The sequence below is a fragment of the Rhipicephalus sanguineus genome, chromosome 2, assembly GCF_013339695.2.
Source record: "Rhipicephalus sanguineus isolate Rsan-2018 chromosome 2, BIME_Rsan_1.4, whole genome shotgun sequence".
Lineage (NCBI taxonomy): Eukaryota > Metazoa > Arthropoda > Arachnida > Ixodida > Ixodidae > Rhipicephalus > Rhipicephalus sanguineus.
In genome coordinates, this window is record NC_051177.1 from 40,383,393 (window position 1) to 40,405,921 (window position 22,529).

A 22,529-nucleotide genomic window follows, 5' to 3' on the forward strand; every position below is an offset into this window, starting at 1 on the left:
CTTTCGATGAACCCAGACAATGCAGGTGTAAGGGGGAGGAGTGTCGATGCGTTTCAGTATCTTTATCGCTCTTGTGGAGATCCTTTCTTTCAGGTAGTTGCGTGCCGCTGTTTGGGAGTCGGTAAAGACCACTATGGGATCCTCGCTCGTTTGGGTGGTGAGTGCAATAGCGACATTTCGGCTTTATCCGCGCGTTTGGCCAGAATAGAGAGATAGAGAAATAAATTGCCCAGCGAGCGGCGACGGGCCCGTGCTTCGCTTTGTCAAGCTATGCGCAACTTAGTGCAAACTTCCCGCATTTTTTTTCTTCCGTTGCTTGCCGTACGCTGCTATAATTCCCACATATAGCTTGGCATATATAAAGTTATGAAAGTTTTCATTAACGTTCAAATTCTTTCCACTTGTTAACGTTCAAATTCTTAACGCTTCTTAATGTCAGTTCCAACCTTGGCACTTCACTAGGGTAAAGCGTTGATCTGGGCTAGCCGTTAATTGACACCTTGTGTTTTTTCTTTATTCTTTTTCTTTCTTTCTTTTTCAGATTGAGAAGCTCCAAAAAAAAAAAAAATACCGTCATGCGAAAGGCACATGCTCTTTGGGAGTGCCTCACAAGAACACCCTCTGAAATATATACAAGTATACTTATAAGTGGCTGAGCAATGTAATATAGAGAATGCTCAGTAAGACCAAACTTTTGAAAAGCTACCGTGAAGTGATGTCTGCCTCAAAAGCAAAATTCATGCTACGCCAAGGTCAAAGTATCAGTGGTCATCTCAGAAAAGATATGTTCTTTTTCCAGGGAAGATGTCGTAATTGGTGTTCGGTAAAATGTGGCCCCAAAGTCATAATAAAAGCTCTAGATGCCAGCACTGGGCGAATATATCAGAGCAAAGGTCATCTAGCAGAGTGCAGCATTAAACTTATGTAGCGTTGGCTCTTTTCTCCCATCGAAAAATGAACGTCTGAAAGCTCAGGCTTTAATCCCGCTCTTGTACCTCGCCTGAAAACAACGTGATCCTTGATACGACCCTTTTACCGTTTTTTAAAAATTATTTCACTTCGACATTTTCTGGTTCAGCGAAAAATTTACACAGGTCCTCCTATACGGGGCCACACTGTCGAAAACACATCTCAATATACCTTTCTTATCGATTCTTGTTATTTTACTTAGTTCCTTCGAATCACCGAATATACAGCTCCTCAGAATACGCAAAATGAATTTTCGAAACTTTTTTCCTCCTCTGACTCACTTGCTAAGCCTGATTGTGAAGCTTAATTACAGAAGGAAATCAACTTTGCAACGTCATGCGGAGTTTGTCGCAGTTTCGTAAGGGTTCGTTTCCCTCGACAGAATTTAAGGCGCAATATTGAAAAGGATCATGTACACGAAAGTCGAATCGTATTACGTCAGTGCGCTCATGAAGAAGCGGCCAGTACTTTGACTGCCGTAGTCTCTTTCAGCAATAACCAGAAGCACTGTATTGGTTTAGGCCGGTTCAGCAAGTTAACAACATTTTTCTTAGTCTTCATTAGCTCCGTGACAACGTTGCAGTTTAATAAGCACAAACTATTAATTGAAGCATGAAAGAATAAGCTTAAATTAGCGTCAGCCATTTTGAATACTCTTTGCATCCCCGCCATCCTCTAATGGAGTTAACACGCGTAAAAAAGCAAGTGTGGCACGCATACCACGGACAGGCAAACATACTGGCCGAAATAAAAGAACTAAATGAAGATAACGGTAGCTGAAGAGGCGTCTTGCACTCCTGTGTTCAAGAAACGGCAAGAGTCTCGTATGCGTAACTTAATTCTGGGTTCCAGAGACTTAGCTTTTTTGTTGTACAGAACTGCCATGCAGTGAAGTGTGGCAAAGTGAAAAGCAAGCCCAGTGATTTTGCTTAGTGCGCTTGCCATAATTATTCACGTGCCCACCGCGAACCCGACATGCAGCACGTGTTCAGCACGGTTATCCCATCCCAACGCAGCGAGATAAAAAAATAGTGCAGCATATGCACAGAAAACACAATATCTTTCAGCTTGTCTCGCACCATTGAAGCGTTTGGGTAAGCGAACTATGCTCTGTGTGGCACTATGACACCTGGTCACGGCAGCCTTCAGCAGCGTAGTAAGCTATCGCTTAGCCTGACGGCGTGACCAGAAAGGTATTGAAAGACTCTGGTTGGACTAAGAGAGAGAGAGAGACAGACAGAGAACTGCTATATACATTGGTAAACACATAACAAAAAAGGTTCGTTAAGGCTGGTTGTGCTAAGGTGGGGAGCTGGACGAATTGAATTTGATGCATGCTTTGAACCACCGCAGATAACGACTGAAATGCACAAGGGGAAATCACACGGAGTAAGTGTTGCTTTACATTTCGCAAATGTGTAGGTTTCCAAACCTGAGTAGGCCTCTGCAGAATAAACTTCGTATAATTATTGCACAAACAACAACAGTCTGCGGCAATTGTAATTTTAGAAAATTGGCAATTCAATAACGCGTGTTATCAGCATTGTCGCATACTTTTATAACAATTTGCAATAAAAAGACTACCATTCATGCATTCTTTATACAGCCGTCAGCAAATGCACAGCGCAAAGTGACTGCAGCAGTTTCAATAATGGGGTTAATGTAAGGTGGTTAGGTTGTTGTCCACAAATATTCAACATGTGAGCGTTGAAGACGCGTCAGATTCTGTTAGCCTCTATTTGCTTTCTTGTTGTATTCGCTTACTTATTTTCCATCCTCTTTCCTCTCTCTCCTCCTATCATCCTTTTCTCTATCTCTTCCCTCCTCCCGAAAGTGTAGACTGGCGATGTTCCCCTCTAGGTGGCAGTTGTCAGCCTATACTCTCTCCCTGTTTCCTCTGTGTGTTTGCCTATTTGTGTATGCATATCAGAAATGATTAATAATAGAGAGAGAGATAAGAGTCTTTAATGATATTCCCGGAGAGGTTAGCCTGGTTTGTCGCCTGGCTTGCTACTCCAGGTGTCGGGTGATTATGGTGTGGGATGCCGTGTCGATGGAAGGACGCACCTCAACATGAAACGTAGCAACTGTTTATTAACGAAGTAGCAGCAGCGGGGACGCTGCGCTCGGTCGGGTAGCGAAGGAATGATTTCCGAGCTTGGCAGCTTGGGTTTATAGCCACCGTCGGTGACGTAAGCCTCCGGTGACGCTGCGGTGGCGCTGTCCCTTATAGGAGGCGTGTCACGCCGGGCTAGCTAGCGACGAGACGGAGGTTGCGCCGGTTTGTGCGCAGTGTGTCGCCACAATGGTATATACAATGATCACATATACACCATATACACACAAATAGACATACAGTCACAAACACACATATATACATAAGAAGAGTCCTTCACAAGCTTTGGTTAAGCTGAGTGTTCCTCAAGAACGCCAACAGCGCTTTTGTGCTGCGCATTGCACAACTGCTGTCTTGCCACGGGCCGAGAAGGTGCCGCAGCTCCAAGCTCGAGCCGCGTTGCAAATGAAATGCCTCCTTCAGAATCTGTCGTTCGGCGTCGTAATGGGAACAGTCGCAGAGTACGTGCTTTAGGTCTTCCCGAGTGTTACATGTGGTGCATGTAGGTGAGTCCGACTGCCTGATCATGTGCTTGAAGTATTTCGTGTAGGCAACGTCGAGTCTCAGCCAGTCAATGCAAGTTTCATCTTGTCTGGTTAGTCCCTGTGGCATATGAAAGCTACACGTCGGGTCTATTCTGTGCAGCGGTCCGTACTGGTTATTGGCATCGCTCCATATTGCGCGCGAACGCAGACACCAAAATCGTTGCGTCTTTTCTTGAAAAAGGAATTTCGATTTTCTCAGATGCCGTGTCATGCGCAGCTCTGGCAGCGGAGTCAGCTCGAACATTCCCTTCGATGCCGCCGTGAGCGGGCAGCCACTGCAGTACTACATCGTGGTGTAGTTCATGAGCATTATTGCCTAGGCGCCTGATGTCTAGGACTTGTTGGTCTTGCATACGTGGAGATTTCAGGGACTGCAGTGCGGCTCGTGAGCCGGAGAATATCACCCAAGAGTCGGGTCTCTGATCTTTAATATATGCAAGCGCCCTCCGCAATGCAGCCAGCTCAGTGGCAGCGGCGGATGTACGGTGACTGAGAGTGGCTGTGATGGTGACATTCGCCGACGGTATCCACACACCTATAGCAGACGATCCATCTGTGACAGACCCACCTGTATAAACGTGACGGTGGGTTCTATAGTTGGTGTTAATGTGTTCGAGAGCGAAGTATGTCAACGCTGGCCTAGGTGTGTTTCTCTTGCTCTTGAACCCCGGCACTGTCGTGACTATCGTCCAGGAAGGAAGCTGCCATGGAGGCCCCGTCAATATCGACGGCTTTTCATATGTCGGGGGGAGTAACATTCGCACCTCAGAAATGCTGACTGAAGCAAGTGAATGATCTTGTACCCTTCCGGCAAAACGCAGACAGACTCGGAGGAACTCTTGCTTCATTAGTAGGGCAGCCGAAAGACGTTTGCTTTCTGTCAAGGTCCCTACTGTCGATGTATTTTTCGGTAAACCTAGGCACACCCTTAAGGCTTTGGCTTGCATGCTAGTGAGCACCTGAAGATTTGATTTGGTGAGGCCCTGTAGTGCAGGAAGACTGTACCGCAGGAGACCTTCACATAATGCTGTATACATGAGCAGTAGTGCACTCACGGAGCAGCCTTCAGCTTTACTTGACATCATGCGGAAGATGTTCGCGTATGATGCGAGCTTCTCTTTTAGTGATCGAATGTGAGGAGACCACGTCATGGATCTATCGATCACTCCCAAGAATTGGTGACTTGACACGTATCGGATGTGAGTGCCCGCAATCTTTAACTATATGATTACTATATATATGATTACTTACAGATGATTACTTACAGATGGTAACCGTACACTATATGATTACTTACAGATGGTAACCGTACAAAACACAAGCCCTGCGAAACTCCTCTCAAGTTTCACCTTGAAGCGTAGTTGCTGCCGAAGATCGCAATAACATTCCTTAAATAAGCTAGACACGCTCAAACCATACCAGCTAAGTATAAGCCTCGCTCGAGCAGTTTCACGCGTTCTCGGGTCTCTTCCTTTGCTCTAGACAAACATGCTCGCTCGGGCAACACTGGGCACAGCTGCTGGCTTCCTTACGTGATGCTCCATTTCTAAGAAGCGGTGTTCTACCAGCTATGGGTCATCCCCGACTCCCACTCAAGCCACATGCATAAGCGTGAGATGAGGCGGATAGAGGTGAGTCGATGGCGTAATTCCATTATCAGTGAAGTGTATGTCGAGTCTCGCGATGCGTAGTGATGACCGGGAACCGAGTATAGCTGCGGTGGTCGATCGGATATTTGGGACCCGGGAAGAATGCTGAAGCGGCGTGCACGAGTGTTGGCACCTATCTAGATAACGTTCCATGCGCGCTCTATTTCTCTTCGCCAGCACATTTACCGCCGGCATCGACTCCTTGCAGGAAGGGAGCGTTTCCCGTCTGCTCCATTTAACATCGCCAGTGTGCTCACGTCTCTCTCTCTTTCACTCTCGTCCTCGTTCTCACACTCCCTCTTTTCCTCCATCTTTCCGTGCCTCGACGCTCTGTGTTTTCAGCTGGCTGCCAGCATGTGGGTGTTCCACACTATATTCGGGCCGTTTGCGCGCTTCGCTACCCACCAAGCGGTAATCGCGAGAACAGTTGCCAATCAGTTAAATGTTCCGCGTTGTCGCCTTCTTTTCTTTTTTTTATTTATTTGTGCGCAGTGCTTTGGCGTCGGGATTTTTACTTGAGGCTCCGTTGCGCGCCCACGGCTTCTCAGATCTCGTAGGAAAATAAGCAGAGTGAAACGGAACTTGGAGAGGAAACGGTAAAAGGAAGCCAGACTGTTTGCCCCGCTTTCTTCCTAGCCATTTGCTCCTGCGGCCATCACGCGGCGACTGCAATGCGCATTCGAGCTGTACGTTTCAGCTCTGTTCAGTGAAACTGTACAACTACCTTTAAAGGGACCCTGAATAGGCTTTTTTGAAGATTTGTCAGCGTTTAGGCAAGATCATCCCCGAATAATTCGCACCAGAAATTAAGCGACGCACCGAGTAGTAAGGCCGCAAGGACAATTATATCTAATAATAAACTTCACACTTCAAACTTCAAACCCTCCGCCTCACCACTGCCTGCCACCTCAACTCACAGACACGCTGGCATCGCCGGCGATCTCAGCACTCTCATGAGTGCACTCGACGGTTCGAGCTTCGCCCAGTCATGGCCTCCGATATTGCGCGCCCACAGGTTGCGCGCAATCTCGGAGGCCCAGTGTGCCCGGCAGCGCACCGTCTGGCAACGAAGACAAACCTCGCATAGTGGTTGATATCTGCTCCGACAGGTGCCGCCACACTACCAGCCCATCTTATTTTTTTCTCCTGTACGGCGAGAACCTGCAAAAGCATGCGGACAAACAAAAAGAATTCGAGAACGATCACTGATAAGCGTCAACTCGGGCAATGTGGTTGTGTCTTCAGGGGTGAAGCTACAGCCGCACACGCTTGGATCGTGCCTTTGAGCGGATAGCGAGAGCGCGGCGCTCATTGCAGGGACGAGCTGAAGGGATTCCGCTCGTCAGATGCCTCACAAACATTGCACGACGTCGGAGCTTTAGGATCCACCAATTGCAAGATATGTGGTACCCAACACGGCTAGGGCAATTCATTTTGTCCAAGAAAAGAAACCTCGAGATAAACACTGTCGCTCAGCTCACGTGAACACATAGCACGTTGCAACACAGGCAGACGACGCTCGCTGCCCACAGTTTAGTTGTAAATTGCGATTGTGTTCGCTTTATTAGTGATTGTTTTTTAACCAACAAATTATAAAAAGTTTCAAAGATAACGAACAACATTTGTTCGCAGTTATGTCGAAAAAAATTGCCTGTGACGTGGACTGTGGATCGAATCAGATCAGCCGCCTGCGTGACGTCGCGCTTCCAATACGACACGCACTGGAAGTGGGCGGTTTGAAAACGCTTTTAGCTGAGCCGCTGTGATCGGTGGTGATTCGAAGCTTTAGAGCATTGTAATAAATTACACAGTTTACGCACAGAGCTCAATTCGGTCAGTAAATGATCCTTAGGACTTTATCTACCGGCCCAATGTGTTTGTACAAAATCGTCCAAACCGTTTCAGGGTCCCTTTAACGTTACCTGCTTCTGTTGTTGGGCCAAAGGTCGACATTTCGGGATACGGCCACGATGGTCGCATTCTGATGGCAATGGAACGCATAAAGGTAATATTGTTACGGGGAGAGTATATTTACAGCCCGTTACAATATGAAAGATGTATAAAATGCACTGCCGTCGTGCATAAAATATTCGTTTGCCATGTTCTGAGTACACGGTGAAGAATCTCAGGTCGTCAAACTTACTTCAGAGGCCTTCGCTACGGTGGCCTTCATAACCCTGCGTGAAACTTCTCAACCGACTATACAAATCTGCATTAAAAAAAGGCCGTTACAAGAAAAATGATATTTCCGACGTTGTAGTTAACGCCGTAGAAGTATTATGACGAAATAACCACGTATACAAAGCGACATTATTACGCATGAAGACGCAAAACTATAGTTCGCAGTTAAAACACGCGCGCACATACAGATATAAAGAGTTCTCCCTCTTTGATGACATATACTCATTGATGGCATAGAAATAATCAGGAACTTGTTGTGCATTGCTCGCGAGGTAGCCGCAGTAGCGCAAATCACTAACATTCACTCATCAGTGATCACTGACAGCTGTCAGTGTCACGATATCCCGGATGGTGTCGGGCAAGAACGTTGATGAGACGAGTGTAGACGAGTAGTGCGACAGGTGTTATTACAGTTAAGGTCTCTATATACCCGCTGTCTCCGCAGTGCATACTCATTCAGGGTATTCGCCAATAACGATCACGTATCGAGTCGCTCAAGTTGTGTACTCGGCCACACTGCTGCCAGCACCAAATTTCCCTCTTCGTTCTCGTACTTAATGGCACATACCAGTGAACCGTGTTAGCTACTTTTCAAGAAAGCAACAGTACACACACAAAATCTCTCGAACAAGAAAAAGTGTCGCTTTAAAAATTTTAAATACCTACAAAAGAATAAAACATTGGAGCAAAAGTAGATCATGTAGATGCATTACCTTCAGAAGCGCTGCGCCGACAAATGCGGACGAGAGGGCGTAACATGAACGAGGAAACGCGAACTTGTCTCCGGCCATGTTGGCGTCGTTCTACTCTCATTTTTCCTACCCAAATAAACGTCTACGAGCGAATTCCCTTCCACATTGACCTTAGTCACGTCACACGGAGATAAAAAATTGGATACTTTCTAAATTCCAAAGTGTGTTCGGCGAAAGCCTGTGGCCATTCAACTTTCCGCTTCCCTGGCCTTGGTGCCCGGTGACATGTTAGCCCACCACATGCGCATTCGCTCATTCTTCTTCTGGCGTTTCTTATCGGGGGAATCCACGTTCTTGGGGCGCTTCTCCGAAACGCTTGCCGTAAAATCATCACCGGGCCGCTTGGGAGCCATCCGACTAACTCGACTGCTGCAACGAGACGTGCGTCGCCCTGCCATCACGTGATTGCTGAGAGAGTGTGAGGGAGCACGGACGGACGGACGGTCAGACGCCGCCGCTGTGCCCTAACGTGATTGCTGAGAGAGTGTGAGGGGGAAAGGCCACAGCTGACACCTTTCTAGGGCACGGACGGACGCCGCGAGTATGAACCATTGAAGGCTTTCGCTTTCAAACGCGTTCCTGTATTACCTCTGACACGTGTACACGAAAGCCGCTGCCATGGAGGGCCAAGTCACCCATCGATTTCTACATGACAAAAAGTCCGTTGTGTGAAAGCAATTCAAGAGAGAGAAGAGAGAGAAAGGAAAGACAGGGAGGTTAACCAGAAGAAATCTCCGGTTTGTTACGCTGTACGTGGGAAGGGGAAAGGGGATGCAAAAGAATGAAAAAGAAGAAGATGAGATGTGATGACAGCACTCGACAAAATTCAACAACAAAAAAAAATCAAGTCATGACCGTAGTCCAAGTACAACGCAGCAACATTTTCTGCCAACAGTAACAGTTTGACATTGAGTCCGGTTGCTTTAAGAAACCGCAACAACGCCCTCAGAGCGGCTCGTGCTGAAGACCGGGTAGGCCAGGGCCCTAGGATTTTGTTCTCCGTGAGAGGGCGGTTGTCCAGCTGGCCTAGTGCGGCTGAGAGGGCCGCTCTTGCGGAGTTGAAGCGGGTGCACTCACAGAGAAGGTGCGCGACTGTTTCACTGCACCCGCACACTTCAGATGACGGGATCTCAGCCATTCCAATAATAAAAGAATATGGATTTGAGAAGGCCACTCCCAGCCATAGATAGACCAGCAGGGTAAAGTCACGTCGTGATAAGCTGGACGGGATGCGTAATTCAAGATCAGGGTCCAAGGTATGCAGCCGTGCACTTGTAAATGTCGATGAGTTCCACAGACAGACAGACAGACAGACAGACAGACAGACAGACAGACAGACAGACAGACAGACAGACAGACAGACAGACAGACAGACAGACAGACAGACAGACAGACAGACAGACAGACAGACAGACAACGAACTTTATTGGATCCTGAGGAGTTACTAACAGGACCCCCTAACGGGAGGCCGTTGTAACCGTTGTGCCACAAGTCCAACATTTTATACGACGGGCTAGCACACGAAGTTCTTTTGCGGCGTCCGATCTTGACAGGGGAAGGGTGATACTGCTGACACCGTCGTGAGCGGATAGGGCAGCTGCGTCCGTTTGGTCATTTCCCTGAATGCCACAGTGACTAGGCAGCCACTGGAATATTGCTCGGTGCCCTTTTTCTATTGCTTCATGATGGATTTGTCTGATTTCCGCTACGAGCTGCTCTTGTGAGCCACGACGTAAAATGGAGGGTAGACTTTGGAGGGCTGCTTTGCGGTGTCTGCTGCATGACAAACTGAAGAGCAGCACGGAGCGCTACTAGTTCAGCGGCTGTACTTGAGGTGGCGTGAAACATTTTGATCTGTATTGTGATAGCTCTTGCTCGAATTATTACGGCGGTGGTTGAGCTTGTATTCATAACTGAACCATCAGTGTAAATATGGCACGATAGTATTCAGCACGACGTCTTTTCTCGCGCTTGCCCTAGTACCACAGGGCTGTTATTATACTGGCGCGGGCTGATTCAACTGATTCAAGTCTCTGGAAAGCCAACAGATATACTGATGTATCTGTAGCAAGAGACGCAAGCGAGAAAAGCACACGAAGAGAAATGCACACAAGAAATGCACCAGGACCGTCGATACATTCGAAGTCTTTTTTTTTTGTGTGTGGAGGGCAGTAATCTGGGGTACCTTGTCAGGCGTTGTACGTGATCGTAACTGCTGGCGCTGTCACTTTCACCGAAGAGAAGCGGCAGCAGGCTGTGAAACACTTGACAAGGACGCAACCTGTCAAGTTTCCAGATGACCCCATCGAGCCTCTTTCTGAACCTCCTTGGAGGTCAGTAAGAAAGCTTACTTCGCAGGTTCGAAAGGAGTGCGCGTTCACTTCGATCGTGGTGTCACGATGTCGCGTCGTCCCGGTCAGTGACACACGATGAGATGACCGAAGGAGAGCAGCAGGGAGGAAGGCGTAGTGCCCTTTTGCTTGGCTGGTCCAGAAAGCCACTGTGTTGTTTAGGTGACAACGGTCAGAAGGGTCGCAGAAGAGCGAAATAAGTAGATAAGCGAAGGAATTCGTAGAGCCGAACAATCGTAATAAATATAAGAAAATCACACTCCTGTGTAGCTCGAGCTGCGTGCTGCCTAAACGTTCTTTCTTTGTTTTTTAAATGCGAAGCATTTCTTAGCGAACTTCTGCGACTTTGAGCGTATCTATCTATCTATCTATCTATCTATCTATCTATCTATCTATCTATCTATCTATCTATCTATCTATCTATCTATCTATCTATCTATCTATCTATCTATCTATCTATCTATCTATCTATCTATCTATCTAGCCGCCTACGACTTCGTGCTCTCCTGGTCGCTTGGTTAATCGAATGTGCACCAAAATTGGTATGGCGTAACATGACTGTATGAAGAACATAAATTACAAGTCATAACATGAAAATCATGACACGCATGTCATGTACAGCATGATTTACATGCTACGCTCATGGTGCGCCGGCGGTCGTTTCGCTAGCTTGATATTCACCAAATTGGTATCTTGTGACGTGACTGTGTGACGAACATAAATAACACGAGTCAACATGAAAATCATGACACGCACGTCATGTACAGCATGACTTACGTGCCACGCTCATGGGGCGCTGGCGGCCGTTTCGCTAGCTTTATATACACCAAAATTGGTATCTTGCGACGTGACTGTGTAACGAACATAAATAACACGAGTTAACATGAAAATCATGACACGCAGGTCATGTACAGCATGACTTACGTGCCACGCTCATGGTGCGCTGGCGGCCGTTTCGCTAGCTTTATATACGCCAAAATTGGTATCTTGTGACGTGACTGTGTAACGAACATAAATAACACGAGTTCACATGAAATTCATGACACGCATGTCATGTACAGCATGACTTACGTGCCACGCTCATGGGGCGCTGGCGGCCGTTTCGCTAGCTTTATATACGCCAAAATTGGTATCTTGCGACGTGACTGTGTAACGAACATAAATAACACGAGTTAACATGAAAATCATGACACGCATGTCATGTACAGCATGATTTACGTTCCACGCTCATGGGGCGCTGGCGGCCGTTTCGCTAGCTTTATATACGCCAAAATTGGTATCTTGCGACGTGACTGTGTAACGAACATAAATAACACGAGTTAACATGAAAATCATGACACGCATGTCATGTACAGCATGACTTACGTGCCACGCTCATGGGGCGCTGGCGGCTGTTTCGCTAGCTTTATATGCACCAAAATTGGTATCTTGCGACGTGACTGTGTAACGAACATAAATAACACGAGTTAACATGAAAATCATGACACGCATGTCATGTACAGCATTGAATTACGTGCCATGCTCATGGGGCGCTGGCGGCCGTTTCGCTAGCTTTATATACGCCAAAATTGGTATCTTGCGACGTGACTGTGTAGCGAACATAAATAACACGAGTTAACATGAAAATCATGGCACGCATTTCATGTACAGCATGACTTACGTGCCACGCTCATGGGGCGCTGGCGGCTGTTTCGCTAGCTTTATATACACCAAAATTGGTATCTTGCGACGTGACTGTGTAACGAACATAAATAACACGAGTTAACATGAAAATCATGACACACATGTCATGTACAGCATGACTTGCGCGCCACGCTCATGGGGCGCTGGCGGCCGTTTCGCTAGATTTATATACACCAAAATTGTTATCTTGTGACGTGACTGTGTAACGAACATAAATAACACGAGTTAAAATGAAAATGATGACACGCATGTCATGTACAGCATGACTTACGTGCCACGCTCATGGAGCGCTGGCGGCCGTTTCGCTAGCTTGATCTACTCCGAAATTGGTATTGCGCGACGTGACTGTGTAACGAACATAAAAATACGAGTTAACATGAAAATCATGACACGCATGTCATGTACAGCATGACTTACGTGCCACGCTCATGGGGCGCTGGCGGCCGTTTCGCTAGCTTGATCTACCCCGAAATTGGTATTGCGCGACGTGACTGTGTGACGAACATGATAACACGAGTTAACATGAAAATCATGACACGCATGTCATGTACCGCATGACTTACCTGCCACGCTCATGGTGCGATGGCGGCCGTTGCGCTAGCTTGATCTACCCCGGAATTGGTCTTGCGCGACGTGACTGTGTGACAAACATAAAAACACGAGTTAACATGAAAATCATGACACGCATGTCATGTACAGCATGACTTACGTGCCACGCTCATGGTGCGCTGGCGGCCGTTTCTCTAGCTTGATCGACTCCGAAGTTGGTATTGCGCGACGTTACTGTGTGACGAACATAAATAATAGGAGTTAACATGAAAACCATGACACGCATTTTCCTCAATGACATACAAGACGATGTAGGCAGCTCTTTGCTGGCTGCTTCGCATTACACCGATTCCCACAATGCATGGGAACTGCCGGCTTTTGTTTCTTTCGATCGTTCATAGGATTTATTACGTGGTTTTTCGTTCTCGTTTTTGGTTTCTTTTTTTTTTGCTTAATAGCGGTCAGCAATCCTGATATTGCTCTCCAGCGTAGCCACTAGATACAGCACCGTCCTGCAGCGGCAAATTCCCAATCGCGACTGTCAACGTCTAATCACAGTGGGCACCAGGCATGGAGGAAGGAAAAACTAAGGAGAGGCCCTATCGTATCCCAATGCATTGCGAAAAGTGTGGCGGAAGTGACGTCAGATTTATGAGGCAAACAAGCCGGTATGGGGCAAACAAAACAGCAGACGCCCCGCGGCGTGCTCTCTGCGGTGGTTCGCTTCTGTTCGGATTTGTAGTCCCGGCGTAAACTTAGCGCGTATTGTGCGGTTCGCACGCAGTAAAATGTTGCAAGCAGACGTTTACCAGGCTGTTCGTGCGCGGCAGGCCCGAGCGTTGCGTGATGAAGTTCTTCGAGGAGCGTTTTTGTGCAACAGTACAGAAAGTACCGGTACGTGCCGTAATCAAAAACACTCAGCCCCTGCCTCATCGTATTCGAACTCACCTAGCAGTGACTTACGCGTTCTGCTGGGCGTTACGCCTTTCTTTTCCTTTCTCGTAGCCCGATTTCCAGACCCATTGCCCGATTAGCGGTTCTTTGTTCGTGTAATATGGAGTAAGCCTAGTAGCTATTCGGCGCAACGCCAACCTATAGTTGACGTAACTTCACGCCGAAAAGAGGACACCGCTGTATTGTATACGCGATCGTGCACGTAAAGTTTGTAATTCCAGTACGCACACAACATAAGCACGCAACGAGCGCACACCGCACAATACATACATCACGTAGTCCGATAACAACAACAAAAGTTTATTGCCCTTTCGTTTGAACGACACAGCCTCTAAAACGTACGATGCCTTCAGCGCATGGTATGTACGGCACGTCAGACGCCAAAAACAATATTTCACGTGCGTTCCGAGTTGACACAACGAGTAAGAAGCAACAGAGCGCACATCCGAGAGCTCCGAATGCAAATACCATGCCTTAGTGATCAGTACTGAAACGAACGGTACTGCCCGCAGTGCACGCGATTTGCACAGGGTATACGCAACAGCTGGGCATTGCGTAGCTTTCCTAACGAACACACAGAAGGAGCAGCACGCGTGAATCGACTACGCCGCTTGCACGGCGAAAAACAAACAAAAAAAAAGGCTGCAAAGTTTCGCGATGCGCGCATGCGCTTGCAAACGTCGCGACGGAAATCGCGAAATGTTTCGCTGCGCCTTCGCTAGGAGGCGATGCGGGTGTTTGCGATGTGGAGGCTTCACGAATGTGACGTCAGGGCCATGGTGGAAGGAAAACTAAGGAGAGGCCCTGACGTCACATTCGTGAAGCCTCCACATCGCAAACACCCGCATCGCCTCCTAGCGAAGGCGCAGCGAAACATTTCGCGATTTCCGTTGCGACGTTTGCAAGCGCATGCGCGCATCGCGAAACTTTGCAGCCTTTTTTTGTTTGTTTTTTCTCGCCGTGCAAGCCGTGTAGTCGATTCACGCATGCTGCTCTTTGTGTGTGTTCTTTAGGAAAGCTACGCAATGCCCAGCTGTTGCGTATACCCGGTGCAAATCGCGTGCACTGCGGACAGTACCGGGTGTCACTTTTCATGTGTACGTATACGTTCGCTTCATTGCTGATCACTAAGGCATGGTATTTGCGTGCGAAGCTCTCGGATGTGCGCTCTGTTGCTTCTTACTCATTGTGTCAACTCAGAACACACGTGAACTTTTGTTTTTGGCGTCTGCCGCGCCGTACATAACATGCGCCGAAGGCATCGTACGTTTTTAGAGGCTGTGTCGCTCAACGAAAGGGCAATAAACTTTTGTTGTTATTGTCGGACTACGTGATGTATGTATTGTTCGGTATGCGCTCGCTGCGTGCTTGTGTTGTGTGCCCACTGGAATTACAAACTTTACGTGCACGATCGCCTATACAATACAGCGGTGTCCTCTTTTCGACGTGATGTTACGCCAACGTTGCGCCGCAACCGCTAATCGGGCAATAGATCGGGAAATCGGGCTACGAGAAACTAAAAGAAAGATCTAACGTCCAGCAGAACGCGTAAGTCACTGCTAGGGGAGTTCGAATACGATGATGCAGGGGCTGAATGTTTTTGATTACGGCACGTACCGGTACTTTCTGTACTGTTGCACAAAAACGCTCCACGAAGAATTTCAGCACGCAGTGCTCGGGCCTGCCACGCTCGAATAGCCTGGTAAACGTCTGCTTGCAACGTTTTACTACGTGCGAACCGCCCAATACGCGCTAAGTTTACGCCGGGGCTACAAATCTGAGCGGAAGCGAACCACCGCGGAGAGCACGCCGCGGGGCGTCTGCTGTTTTGTTTGCCCCATACCGGTTTGTTTGCCCCATAAATCTGACGCCACTTCCGCCACACTTTTCGCAATGCATTGGGATACGATAGGGCCTCTCCTTAGTATTCCTTCCTCCATGGCACCAGGTTACTGCAGCTATCTCGCCTATGCTTATGCAGAAGTGGCGCAGCCCGCGTTTTTCTGCAGATACGCGTTTTGCGAATTGAGTCCATGTGCGATTGCGGGTTCTTACGCAGATTCTCATGATGATCAAATAGACAAGCGGCGTTGGCTGGCTTTCGAGGAGATAAAAGTACGACTTTGTAAACCGTTACAACATCGACAGTCGCGACCGATTTCTTCATCGCAAGCGCCTGCTCGTCCCACGTGTAGCTGCGCATACACTAGCAATCACTGACGCGGCCTCACGCGATAATTGAGCGGACTTGCGCATACTTGTTTGCTTTGAGCGTTTATGTCACTTCCGCACTAGCGTTTCTGTATGTGTTGTTCTGTATGTGCTGGAATGAGAGGGTCGCATGTACAGTGACTGTAGTTGTGGATTTGAACACGACCTGTTGCCGGTTGCCGTCTCCGAAATACGTGCACACGAAAACAGCTCCCAGAATCTTGGTGTGGTGCAATGCCTTGTACAAATTATCATGCGTGCATGTGGCGCAGTGATGAATTCGCCAGCATATTCCGCTCCCAAATGCGTATTACTACTATTACTCACTAATCCCGATCACTGTGGAGCTCATATAAGAGCATTTGTGAAACACGGCTCCACATATGTTCCACAAAGTGAGCATACCTCCACCTCCTGGAGCAATGCGCGTGGGCATTGTTCCAGGAAGCAAGTTTATGTGGTTTCAACCAATCAGTTGTTTGTCTGCGTTCGTCCTGTCTTCTACTCTGGTGTCTCATCCTCAGCGCAGTTCAAGTTTTCAAAATAGAAGATTTGTGTTTTTTTTTTCTTCCTATGACTAAAAGGAAGCTGTGGGGGAGCGGACGATGACCTTATGACGGCAGCTATAGAGTCGTAATTTATAAAGCCAATCTTTTTTTAACCGATATACGAAGCCTACAATTCGAGGCTGTATTTATGCACACCCTGTAGTTGCTTCAGCTAAAACACAGCCTTAAGCAGGTGGAGAGAAATGTTTACAAAGAAATAAATAAAAGAAAAAAAAACAAGAGACAACGCATCTCGGGCTTCAGGTTATATGTCTAGATTATATCTAATCTTTCACTCGTCGTCAGTTTTTACTACAAGCTGTTGCAGAAAACTCTGCGCGGTTCAGTGACCTGTCTTGCACGATAGATTAATGTAAGAACGGAGCTCTGAAGCCCAGCAATGCAGCAAGCCTATACAGACGCGAAAACACCTGCGAAAAAAATAAAATGGACTGTTATAGCGAAAGTGTGAAGTTCAAGCATAATTACGTAAGCATATTTAACGCTCACTTTACCGTCTCTTTAATCTATGTCTGTACACTTGGACACCAAGCTTAGTTTTGTTAAGTGCTGTGCGTGTACGCTGAATAATGGTTAACTTGGTAATAATGGTTAACATTGTGGTAACCCGATATCACTTTGAACAGCGCTTCTCATAAAACCAGTGCTTTCGTTTAGCGTTCCTCAGAAAACTCGGGGTAGGTTAAGCAAGAGCGAAATTTTAATTAAGAATCTCGGCAATTTCCTTCTTGCTTTGATCTTTCGCACGTTTTTTTTTTTTTATTATTATCATTGTCTCCTTCACTTGAAAAACTATGGGTTTCTTGTGCTTACCTACTTTGGTCCGTCGTACATATTTTATTTCTTGCAAAGGTATCCGAGTCTCTGTACGCAGTATGCATGATAGACAGATGTGACCTTTTAGGGGCACATATTCATCTATAGATCTCGTGGGTGTTCCTGTTTCTTTTTCTTTTTCATTAATTAGATTTTTCTGTCCGAAGTCAGAGCGCGGTACAATAGCGCAACGTACAGCGCTGCTTATTCAGCCACTTCCACACGCGGAACACTACATCACTTCTTTATTTATTTATTTTATTTATTTTTATTGGATGTCTTGTACGCGTAATAATTTGCGAGATTCTATTTTGGTCCCGACAAGAAAAAAAAATGAACTCGCCGTCTGGAAACTCATGGACCGTGATTTCACTCTCAAGTACTATCCTTATTAGCGCAAAGAAGCCTAATTACGCAGCTTCACTGGTTATTATTTTTTTTTTCAGGTAACAAGAAAAATGTGCTAATTACCAATTTTTCTCAGGCGTGGCATTTCTCGCACGCGCACAGGTCAGCCTCAGAGGACATGCACGTTTGCTTCTTGTTCGCTAGACGTGATATTAATAATTAAGGTTTTCTTTTCTCGAAGAATAGACAGAAGTGCCCAAAGCACTTTAATTTCGTTTCAGTTAGGTGCCAAACCATATTGGCAGTGATTTAATCTTCAACCATGATTTTTTTCCCCATGAAACGCGCAGTTGTCGTGTGTGTGTGTCATGTCTGGAACGCGGGTGCGAAAAAAGGATAAGATATCAACTACTGTAGCATTGGCCCCGCCACGGTGGTCTAGTGGTTATAGCGCTCGACTGCTGACCCGAAGGTCACGGGATCGAATCCCGGCCGCGGCGGCTGCATTTTCGGTGGAGGCGAAAATGTCTGAGGCCCGTGTACTTAGATTTAGGTGCACGTTAAAGAACCCCAGGTGGTCGAAATTTCCGGAGCCCTCCACTACGGCGTCTCTCATAATCATATCGTGGTTTTGGGACGTTAAACCAAAGATATTATTATTACAAGTGCGCAATTATCTATACATGACAAATTTTGCACCGCGAGGTTGTTTACTGGCCCTTTAACATATACAGTAAAAGCTCGTTAACTCGCATTTCATGGGCCCGGAAAAATTGTCCCAATTAACCGAATGCCGTAATATAGAAATATGACGGAAACAATAAATAAATTTCTATTACATCAATGCACTTTCGTTTTCCAGGGGAATATGTAAATCCAGTAAATAATATGTGTAAGAGCAGTGCAAAAGCCGCAATTTTCGTCATTCGAGACTTCCTTCACAACGTGAACGCGGCTCAGGAGCCCCGTGTCTTAATGCGAAACGTGTACTCAAGAACACGATTGTGGGTGGCGACCACGCCTTTCAGTAAGCCGGCGGCCGTTTTGGCTGTCCGCGAACGCCGTTTTAGGGGCGAAGCTTCTTAAGGCGGCACCCGTTCGTCCCTCGTAGTCGTAGTAGTCGTAGTGCGTAACCAGTCTTACGCTTTGACCTCCAAGGTGGTGCCGGTGGGAGATTTTTCCTGTGCGTTGTTGAACAATAAAAAATTCGCAGCGTGTGCGTTAACTAAAAGCCGAATTCTTCTGTCTCTCATTCCCCATTAGCAGCCATTGGCATGTTCCAGTAGGAAACGTTAGTAGAAGTAGAAGTGTAAGTGTTAGCTAAAAGCCGACTTCTTCTGTCTCTCGTTCCCATTAGCAGCCATTGTTTACCTCCAAGGTAGTGCCTGGTGAGATTTCTCCTGTGCGTGATTAAACAATAAAAATTTTGTTCAAAACGCCGTTGATTGATGAAATAAACCAACGAAAGACGCCAGATGTTTTGTAAAAGCAAAACGAAAGAACGCCAGATGTTTCTAAAGCAAAACGAAAAGACGCCAGCTGCTTAACGAAAGACGCCAGATGTTTTCTAAAGCAATGGTTTTCTAAACAATGAAAATTCACAGCGTACATGTAAAATTAAAGTGAGCTGCAAGTCGTCATAACTCATTGAACCTTTAGAAACGCGCCCGATCTCACGTCGGTGATGATGTACTGGGCAGAATTCACGGAAGATTCACGGTTTACCGATGAACCTCCGCAGCTTCGCCCACTCATCATCATTCACTCCGTGGATACGCTGTGATTTTTTTGTTCCTCTGCGTGGCACATTTGCAGCGCTTCGCGCTCGCCGTGCTCCGAGGTTCGTCCAAATTAACCACTCTGCGGCCAATATGACCGAATTAACGACAGTTTGATGCCATTAAAGAATGCATACGCAGGCCGGGACCACAGAATATGTCCGAATCACGCACTGTACTCCTGGCCTGCCCAGATAGCGGGGGTCCTATGGGAGCGCGCGTCCCCGCTCTCGTTCAACTGCTCGCCGTAGGTGGACCTATAACCTACCTATAACCTGCACTCTAAGAAAAAAAAGTGTCAAAAGGGGGTCATGGAACCGTGACTCTCTTCGGGCGTCCTTGTGACTCCTTTTGGAAGGTACAGGCAGAGAAAAAGAGTTAGCATTTTGAAAGGAGTCACTGGACGCTCGTGAAGCGCGTTTCGATTTGCTTCCGTCATGAAAGAGCCGCCGTATACGCCATACATATCGCGCGCTTGCCCTTTGGCGCCGTTGTGGCGCGTTGCTCGCCGACGGAGACGGCGTTGGCGCCGGGGTGGCGCGCCGCTTCTGGCTTCTCTCTCAGTCGTCTCAGTCAGTCTCTGTCTCCTCGTCTGTTGGAATGCGTTGTGTGGTTGCGTTGATAGCGGGGGTTGCGTGTCCTGAAGTTTCATCAGTTTCATGTTCATGCGCGTCTTCGGTGGTGTTGACGCCGGCTCCGTGCACGAAGTGACGCTTGGAGGGGGGAATATTCATGAAGCTGCGGATACGGACAACGGGCGCCAGTTAACGGTGAGTGTACTGCTTTCGTAGGCACTAATTATACAGCTTTACCTGGGCGTCTGCAGCAGCTCTGCGGAAGTTATCTGCCAGCCATTTCCAACAGCAGCCTGTGTCCGCGGGGCTGTTGCGGATGCCCAACTAAAGCTGTCAGTTAATGAGTTGCCACCGTTATGCGCGTTGCTGTACAAGCTCCCATAAATTGAGCGATGCAAACAATTATCAAGGGTCATTTTTTGCTGATCGCACATTATGTCTGCACTGCTTAAGGTGCATGATGTCGTTTTGAGATGCGCTTTAGTCTACTTCCTAACTTTTCCATCAACCTTGAGTGTGCAGCGTGCTTCCGCGCGTGGGAACGTGAAAAAAAAGCCCGTCTACAGAACGCTTAGACGCGCTATATATTATGGTTTTTCTTCGCTTAACGACGGTAGCATGAGGTGCAGATATAGTAGGATGCTTCCAGCACGTACGCGTCAGTCACTTAAGTTGGACAGGCCTCGCCGGTTAGGTGAAAAAGCTAGAGACTTTCGACGGCGCGCGTTGTTGCGGCCGCCGCCGTGCACTCTTTTCCTTCGTTTCTGTTTGCTGTTTTCGTGGTTTGCCAACATCTGCGATGACGCTATACCAGAATCAAGTGAGTGTACGTGATTGTGGGAGTTATCTGTGCTAATTCTAGCATATGACATGTCTGATCTCGACGTAGACGGCGTCCGCACGCGCTGGGTGTCGTTCGGCCCTTCGCATGTGTTTATCTGAGTATGGGTTACGTTTGTAAAACATGCGGTCAGTAACCGCTCACGGCGTGCCCCTGACTGCCGGAGGATGTGCTTGGATGTCGGGGTAAGCCGGCGCAAAACCGTGTTTATTTTGAAACCAAATTTTGAAGCGATTTCTCAGAAAAGAAGTGTTTTTATTCGTGTATAGCCAGTGCGTACTGCGACACGAGGTTCCCGCTGCCTTTCACGTGAAAATTTGTTTTCGTTGCGAAATTTGAACTAAACACTCGTGGCAGATGTGTGTACACGGTGTGTTGAACAAAGGGCGGTTTTAAATATAAATAATGTCTGTGTTTTGGTTATTCCCAGAATCCCGGATCACTTCTCCCGCCTCCTCACTCCAGTTGACAGCCACACTCGGGGAAGCGAAGGTGCCGCTCTGGTCTGGCGCCTTACCGCTCGTGATGGGTAAATCAACAGCGGCGTTCGCCCTGTCAACGAGGCAGTCGGTCCTACATTTCTTTTGGTTGGACAAGACGACGTAGGAAAGGAGGTGAGTGGCACCCACGCCAAGGAGCCTAAACCAATTTCGTTTGTTGTTTAAAAGAGGCTCACATCATCTTGTGCTGCAAGTTTGTCGCCAAGTGACGTGTTATAAAAGGTACTATTTGCAAGTTGTGTTTTACACGATAGCGGTAAGAAACTTGGTTTCTTACCATACGTGTTTGCATTTGTTGTTTTGTTGTGAGCCTTCATTGTGTCTATGTGAACCACTTATTTTGTAGGTGTCGCAAACCTTTACTGCAATTTCATTTTCTAATTATAATATCACGTCCTGCTTTTCAGATACCGTTTTTTATGGTGCCCACGCTGAACAGGAGCGACAACCGAGCAAGTTACAAGTCTGATGCCTCCAGCCGTCACCACTTTTTGGTTTATTCTTAATCATAAGGAATAAAGATTGAAACATGATGCCCATTTCTGCAGTTTATTTTGCACCATGTGACACTATGCACATCAGTCACACATTTTAGTTGGCTATACTCATACAAGCATGTAAATAAAGAATACCTCAACGGCTTATTTGGAAATCACAGACTATCTTTTCGCCATTACTCTGCTCGGAAAAGTGTGTTTTAACGAGTTTCATTAAAATAATGCTAAAATTTAACTATTCTTTTCTTTTTTTGCAATAGTTGGGCACAACGGCAAGTATTATTGGACTTGCTTAAAATGAATACTTCACTATTTCCAACAGTAGTAGCGCAAAAGTAGAGCATGGGTCAATTGAGTAACTTAAAATAGTTGTGGAGTCGCTTGACGCTTCGGTGTGGGTCACTTGACCCCCGTAGGAGTGTTACCGGCGAGAGTCGTCTGACTCCCTATAAGTGGTAACGTGATCCTTCGGATGAGAGCCTTTCCACTCTTCCTAGAGGGTCAGGGGACTCTCCTAGAGCGAGCCGACCCTGACCCACCAAGAGAGTCACCGTGACTATTTAAAGAGAGTCCTATACGTGGCAAGTCAGAACTCCCCGAAAAGAGTCACGCATACTCTTTTTATTCTTAGAGTGTGTTCGTCTG